The sequence below is a fragment of the Gasterosteus aculeatus genome, chromosome 2, assembly GCF_964276395.1.
Source record: "Gasterosteus aculeatus chromosome 2, fGasAcu3.hap1.1, whole genome shotgun sequence".
Lineage (NCBI taxonomy): Eukaryota > Metazoa > Chordata > Actinopteri > Perciformes > Gasterosteidae > Gasterosteus > Gasterosteus aculeatus.
Window position 1 is genome coordinate 1097559 of NC_135689.1, and position 7500 is coordinate 1105058.

The 7500-nt window shown below is 50.2% G+C and overlaps 1 protein-coding gene and 1 long non-coding RNA gene across 3 annotated transcripts in view; one reads left to right on the plus strand and one right to left on the minus strand.

Moving 5' to 3' along the window:
• LOC144383574 (uncharacterized) overlaps positions 1 to 1585 on the minus strand; it is a 5962-nt gene extending 4377 nt beyond the window's left edge. Inside the window, exon 1 of the long non-coding RNA XR_013451013.1 lies at positions 1385 to 1585. This is a non-coding gene — a long non-coding RNA (uncharacterized LOC144383574). The remainder of the gene's footprint in view (positions 1 to 1384) is intronic.
• The window catches only part of LOC144383554 (neural cell adhesion molecule L1.1-like), a 27586-nt gene continuing 21126 nt past the window's right edge, over positions 1041 to 7500 (plus strand). For both annotated transcript variants that reach the window (XM_078081507.1, XM_078081513.1), the window contains exon 1: positions 1041 to 1258. The gene's annotated coding sequence lies outside the window, so the exon portion shown is untranslated. The remainder of the gene's footprint in view (positions 1259 to 7500) is intronic.

The following is a 7500-nucleotide window of genomic DNA, read 5'->3' on the forward strand; positions in this document are numbered from 1 at the left end:
TCCTGCCTCCAGCTATGAAGAGAAAGTCAAAGCTCACGTGTTAAAGCTGCATTCTGTGTGGTGACCAGCAGGGGGCGACTCCTCTGCTCCCATAGACGTCTATGAGGAAATGACTCTACTTCTCTGTAGTGACCAGCAGGGGGCGACTCCTCTGCTCCCATAGACGTCTATGAGGAAATGACTCTACTTCTCTGTAGTGACCAGCAGGGGGCGACTCCTCTGCTCCCATAGACGTCTATGAGGAAATGACTCTACTTCTCTGTAGTGACCAGCAGGGGGCGACTCCTCTGCTCCCATAGACGTCTATGAGGAAATGACTCTACTTCTCTGTAGTGACCAGCAGGGGGCGACTCCTCTGCTCCCATAGACGTCTATGAGGAAATGACTCTACTTCTCTCTGGATTTATTCCCTCAGTAAACATTGTAAACATGAGTTTATGGTCTTAATCTCTAGTTTCAAGTCTTCTTCAACACAACATGATGTTCATTTAGTGAATTATGGTCCATTTAAAGAGGCTTTAGGGCGGGGCTACACGCTGATTGACAGGTCTCTACCAGACCATGCGGGGCGGGGGATGCTTTATTTTGAAATTCTCCGCTTGTTGGTCTGACTTCCTGTCTCTGTGGGTTTTCCTCCTTATTTATTCATAGTCTGATCACTACATCCTTGTTTTGTGTAGCTTTGTTTTTGACATTTGTTTATTAAAATGAAGAAGTCAGTTGCGTTGATTTCAAACAGTGTCTTTGTTTAATTCATGATCATTAAAACAATAGTAACTGAAAGTGGGAATTTATTTCATTTTAATGTCCAACATATTTGATCCATATATGACTTTTTATGAAAGCCAGTTTTATTCATCTTAATCTTCTTAACGTCCGACCAGTAAGACAAGAGAGCAGAGCAGGGAGGAGACGGGGGATGGAGGTCGAGGAGGGGGGCGGCATGGAGGTAAAGGAGAAGGGAGGGGCAGGAACTACCAAGGGAATACAGAGCGAGAGAGAGAGAGAGGCTGATGTCATCCATGCCAGGCAGCCAATCAGAGAGCAGCGGGGAGAAGAGGAGGGAGGGAGGAGAGGCAGAGCTCAGAAGGGTGTGTTTTATGTACCACTGCAGCATCCGTGCAAAAAGAAGAAGAAGAGGAGGAGGACACCACTGAGAGACCGCTTAAAGGCACAGAAGAAGAAGAAGAAGAAGACGACAGGAAGCGAATAAAAGAGAAGCAGATAAACAAAGGACAGAGACGCCACACCTGTGAAGGTAAGATGAAAACAATGGCGCCCCCCCCCCCACACGCTGCGTGTTACCATCAGAGAGTGAGTGTGTGTGTGTGTGTGTGTGTGTGTGTGTGTGTGTGTGTGTGTGTGCGCGTGTTGTGGGACTTACATAACAGCGTGGCCGTGCTGGTGGTAACTCTGCAGCTCTGTGTAACATCTGGGAAGTCGATCTGCATCCCAGTGTGGACCCTCAGGCAGTCGGGGGGGGGGTCCTTCCTTTTGGTACCTCTCGCTCCTTGACAGCGCTCCTCCTGAAGCGTGGCTTCCCCTCCTGGAGGGGGAGGAGGAGGCGGGGGGACGTTTCCGTCCTCGTGGTGACAAATTGATCTGAAGTCAGTTAGTTAGTCAGCACTCTGCATTGTTTTATTTCAACATTTATATTAATGTGTTCTTCTTTTTAACAGTTACATTGAAATCTTTGGATGTTTAGATGTGGTTTAGTGTGTATGCATATACACACGTGTGTGTGTGTGTGTGTGTGTGTGTGTGTGTGTGATGTAGATATGTCGATATAGATGCACGATCAATAAACCTGCAGCTCCCCTTTGATGCATAAAGTGCCTCATGAAGCAGACAGAACTACAGGGCTCTTTAACTCTTCATCTCTTTAACTCTTCATCTCTTTAACTCTTCATCTCTCTAAGTTTCTGTTTCATTGTTGACTTCTAAATTCCTCTTCGTCGCTCGTAGCAACGTCATCAGAGACACAAACTCCTCCGTCTCCGCTCTGCTGTTTGCATGGTTTCTGTCCACCAGATGTTTGACCCAGTGGCTCACAAAGTCCTCCTCCTCCTCCTCCTCCTCCTCTTCCTCTTCCTCCTCCTCCTCCTCCTCCTCCTCTTCCTCCTCCCCCTCCTCCATTAGTCAAGTTGACTAAAGCCATGTGGAGGGATTCTAAATGATCTCCGTCAAGCTTCATGAGCTCACGCATGGAGGAGGCTCACATCAAACGACTCTCACCGAGTGACAAAACTTCTTCTTCACGTCCTTTTAGGTGTAAATCAGAGCAAGCGGCCTTTTGTTGGGGACACAAACAGCAGACCCGAGGCCACGTGTTGAGTGTCAACGTAGACAACGTGCAGCAGAAGGTTCAGTCCCGTGGGGGGATTTGTTTCACTGAAGATGAAGGTTTCTGTGGTCTGAAGCTCTGAAGGAGGCGAGAGCGTGGAGAAGTAAACCGAAGCGTCTCGTAGTTGTTGAGATGAAGAAGAGTTGGTGGCTCCATGTTGCCCCCCAAATCAGATTAGTCCGACTTCCTGTCTCCGGCGTCCTCTGCCTCATTATGCTTCTTCTCATCCGTCTTCATCCCCGTCTGATCCACGCCTCCTCTTTCTGGGACGTTTGCTTCCCTTGTTTTCTCCTTCGCAGAATGAAGCCTTTGTGGAGAAACGAGAGGAATGCTCTTCATCTCGTTTCTCCTCCTCCTCTCGTTTCTCCTCCTCCTCTCGTTTCTCCTCTTCATCTCGTTTCTCCTCTTCCTCTTGTTTCTCCTCTTCATCTCGTTTCTCCTCTACCTCGTCTTCATTTCCTCTCGGCTTGTCTTCCTCCTGTCGTCAATACCTCTCTCCCTGTGTGTGTGTGTGTGTGTGTGTGTGTGTGTGTGTGTGTGTGCGTGTGTGTGTGTGTGTGTGTGTGTGTGTGTGCGTGTGTGCGTGTGCGTGTGTGTGAGCATGTGTGTGTGTGTGTGGAGGGCTCCCATTAGCTGGGATTAGAGCCTGTTGGAGGGTCTTAACAGCCGCTCTGTGTTTGTGTTGCTTTTAATCTCCTCAGAAACAGCTAATCTAACTCTACAGTGAGCACACACACACACACACACACACACACACACACACACACACACACACGCACGCACACACACACACACACGCACGCGCACACACACACACACTTGGTCCTGCCAATATGTGACTTCCGTGTGGACGAGCCGTGACGAGAGTCTGGTCTTGACGTTGAGACTTTTATCAGCCCGAACATGTGACACGACACGCGTCACGTGACACGCGTCACATGAGCTGTGTGTCACGTTCCCATTCATCCAAACTGAAACATCGACCGGTTCAAGGGAGGCAGATTGAAGCTGCCTGGTTGTGATTAGTGAAAACAGACATGAAGTTCATGACCAGCGGGGTTATTGTTTGTTTCTGACTCTTACACAACTAAACGATACGCTTGTTTGTGACAGCGAGCATCGTCTTATGAACAGGGAACAGAAGCATGAGCTAAATGCTAAATGTACCTGCAGAGAGTCTCTGACGTCACGGCCGACCATCTGTCTCTAGAACAAGAAGCTCCACGGAGACAAATGTCCCTGCACACAGCCGAGCTGTGGACGAGAGCCAGCGGGAGACAATACGTGTGTGTGTGTGCGTGCGCGTGCGTGCGTGTGCGTGTGCGTGTGTGTGTGTGTGGCAGAAGGAGGTGACTGGAGGAGAATCGGGGAGTGGCACCGGAGAGAGAGAGCGAGGGAGGGAGGTGTGGAGGGACGAGTGGGGGATGGGAGGAAAGAAGGAGGGGCTGCTGGGGGGGGATGGGGGAGAGAAATATTGCTGTGTGCTGCTGGAGTCAGGGGGTTACCATGGCGACGGGGGAGACGGCGGGAGGGGATGGGAGACGGAGACATAGAGACACACACAATGCAAATTGACATTTTCAGCCACTGATTGAATAATACGATAAGCATCAAATCTCTTTCTAATTCAAACCTTCCTTCCTGTTCTCAAGGTGTGTGTGTGTGGGGGGGGGGGGGGGGGGGGGGGCAGTGAAGAAGGAGAATGGGAGATAAAGAGAGAGAGAGCATCTCAGAGTCGAGTGGAGATGCAGAAACGTGATCTCCCACCTGGGGAGGTGGGGGGGGGGGGGGGGGGGGACACTCACAGACGGAGTTGTGGCTTTTTGGATGAAGGACATCGGCTGATTTCTGACACGTTGGCCGGCGTCTCGTCATGATTATTCATGGCGCCGGTGGCACGTGGAGCAGAGAGGGAGCGCCGGGGGAACCGCGGTTTGAACCCCGGCTGCTCCGTGTCCCGTGTCCCGTGTCCAAGTGTCCCCCAGCAGGACGCCGCAATCTAAGTCGCTTTGGATGAAAGTATCAGCTAAATGAATTTTAATGTAACGTAGTTTCCTCTGAGCTCAACAAAGCTTCAGCATCTCAGCGTCATGACGGGAAGTGAGAAGACTTAAATGTGGAATATTTCATCCAACCGTCACACCCGCTGATGCCCGTGTGTTTGGAAACAAAGACTTGTGTGGTTCTGTGAAAAGCGCAGAGAAGGTCGCCATGCGAGCCGGCGGGGGATTAGGCGATGTGAGTCGGGGGATTGGCAGCAGCTGCGATGCTGAGAGCCTGTAGGCGGTGTAGGCGGTGTAGGTGGTGTAGGCGGTGTAGGTGGTTGTTGTGCTCGTTGGGCCCCTCTTGCTTCTCGTTTGTTTGTGTCCTGACCTCCAGGGCAGCGATTTAGGCCGTCGCCATGTCGTGTTCAAGCGACGTCCGACCACTTCCCAGGAACTGACCACCGATCGAATAACCGTGTGAGCCAACGGTGGTCAGCGGTGTTTGGATGGCGTAGGTAGACACACACAATAAACAACCAGGTATTGATTGAGATTACGGGGCAGCCAACCAACCAGCTGGCACGCTGTGAATGATGCTCTGTAGACGTGCAGAGTGATGTTGAGCTAAATTAATAAAATGAGATCCGATTGGATGTATTCAAGCATCTTAACAGCTACGAGATTACATTCAAACACACAGTGACGTAATAATGGAGCATCTCAAAGCATCATAATAATCTCCATTGGCGCTAACTTTTAGCCCTATGTAGCTAAATAGCATTTTATTGCTAACAGCTGACGTTGTCTGTGAGACGATTACTCTACTTTACTGTTACTGTCCTGACCTCCTCTGGTCCCGTAGACGTCTACGAGGAACCAACTTCTCTTGGGATTTATTCCCTCAGTGAACATTGTTAACATGAGTTTATGGTGTCAATGTCTAGTTTTAAGCCTTCTTCAATACATCATCAATTAAAGACGAACAGACCATAAAGCAGCGGATGTTTTAGGGCGGGGCTACGCGCTGAGTGACAGGTCTCTACCAAAGACGCAAACGGCGTCTCTGCGTCTCTTCACTTCCTGTTCACTGGCTGCTAAAAACAAAAGAAACATTACGGCGTCCAAAGAGCAAACTCAAGGCTTCTGCTCCTTCTGCTCATCTCTGCTTCCATGTTGCCGTGATGAAGGACGCGATGACGTCAGATCACATCTGTGCATAAACTCTCGTCTTCATGTAGATATTTTATTGTTATAACTCAGAACTCTGTTCATATTTACGAAGCTCTTTCTCTTAGCCCCCCTCTTGGTGTTCCTTTCCCGTAAAGGGGGGGTGGACGCATCGCCATGGGTCCTGCGTACCCGCCCTCAGCGCTGTGTTACACAGCTGCCGCCTCTCGCCCCCCTTGCTGGATCTAATGGACCCCCCCAGCAGAGAGCCCCTGTTTATCCAGCAACATACCGGCACTAATGACGAATTCACGAGCTCCTACGCAGGAACCAGGAACAAACACTGGGTCCGTCCCAGCGTGTGTGTGTGTGTGTGTGTGTGTGTGTGTGTGTGTGTGTGTGTGTGTGTGTGTGTGTGTGTGTGTGTGTGTGTGTGTGTGTGGAGGAAGGGGTAATCCAGAGGTGGCTAAACAATGACACGCCAATAAGAGCTGATTTGAATGTGAAAGGAGGGGGGCTGTGCCTCGGGACCCCAGGGGTACCCCCCCCTCCCCCCCCAATCCCCCCATCCCGTCTGAAAGGCAAATAGACAGAAGTGACACAACGATATAACGGACCAATCTGACATTAAATTGTTACTTTTGGAGGATGAAGAAGTAGTTTTTTAAAGCACAGATGAGCATTTGCTGCTCTGCTTTATCTGTATCAATATCTATCAGACTTTTAACAATCAATCAATAATCACAGCCGAGCAGGAAACACACACACACACTAATGGTCAGATTTATGTGACGTCATTGTGGTTAATCTGAGCTTTTGAATGTGAAGATATTGAGATCTTGCAAAACGTTCATGTCGCCATTCTACAACCAGATATTACACATTGGCGTGGAACCAGAAGTGAAACCAGACGTGAAACCAGACATGAAACCAGACCTAAAACCAGACCTGAAACCAGACCTGAAACCAGACATGAAACCAGACGTGAAACCAGACATGAAACCAGACATGAAACCAGACCTGAAACCAGACCTGAAACCAGACATGAAACCAGACCTGGAACCAGACATGAAACCAGACATGAAACCAGACCTGAAACCAGACCTGAAATCAGACATGAAACCAGCCCTGAAACCAGACCTGAAACCAGACATGCCACCAGACCTGGAACCAGACCTGCCACCAGACCTGAAACCAGACCTGAAACCAGACCTGGAATCAGACCTGGAACCAGACCTGAAACCAGACCTGAAACCAGACATGCCACTAGACCTGGAACCAGACCTGAAACCAGACATGCCACCAGACCTGAAACCAGACCTGAAACCAGACCTCAGACCAGACCTAAAATCAGACCTGAAACCAGACCTGAAACCAGACATGCCACCAGACCTGAAACCAGACCTGAAACCAGACCTGAAACCAGACATGCCACCAGACCTGAAACCAGACCTGAAACCAGACCTAAAACCAGACCTGAAACCAGACCTGAAACCAGACATGCCACCAGACCTGAAACCAGACCTGAAACCAGACCTGAAACCAGACCTAAAACCAGACCTGAAACCAGACCCTCACAGGTAACCCTCGAGCCTTCAGCCTCAGCGTCGGTCCTGAGACACCCGCTGGCTCGGCTAAATGAATAGTCTCAGTTATTGGGGGGGTCTCTACTCCAGCCTCTCTTTCATGGTCCCAGCTGATGAGACGGCCGGCGAGTTAAAGCCTGGAGAGAGAAATCGTACACACACACACACACAGGAAGGAAAGTCCTGACGGAGGAACAGACCCACACAAGGAAACAGAGGTCTGCTGATCCGCTTCGTTTCGAGGTCACCTCGGAGTGGCGGAGGTCATGGTGACACGGCGATGACGTCAGAGGAGTGGCGATGAAGTCAGGGGAGTGGCGATGAAGTCAGAGGAGTGGCGACAACGTCAGGGGAGTGGCGACGACATCAGAGGAGTGGCGATGAAGTCAGAGGAGTGGCGATGACGTCAGGGGAGTGG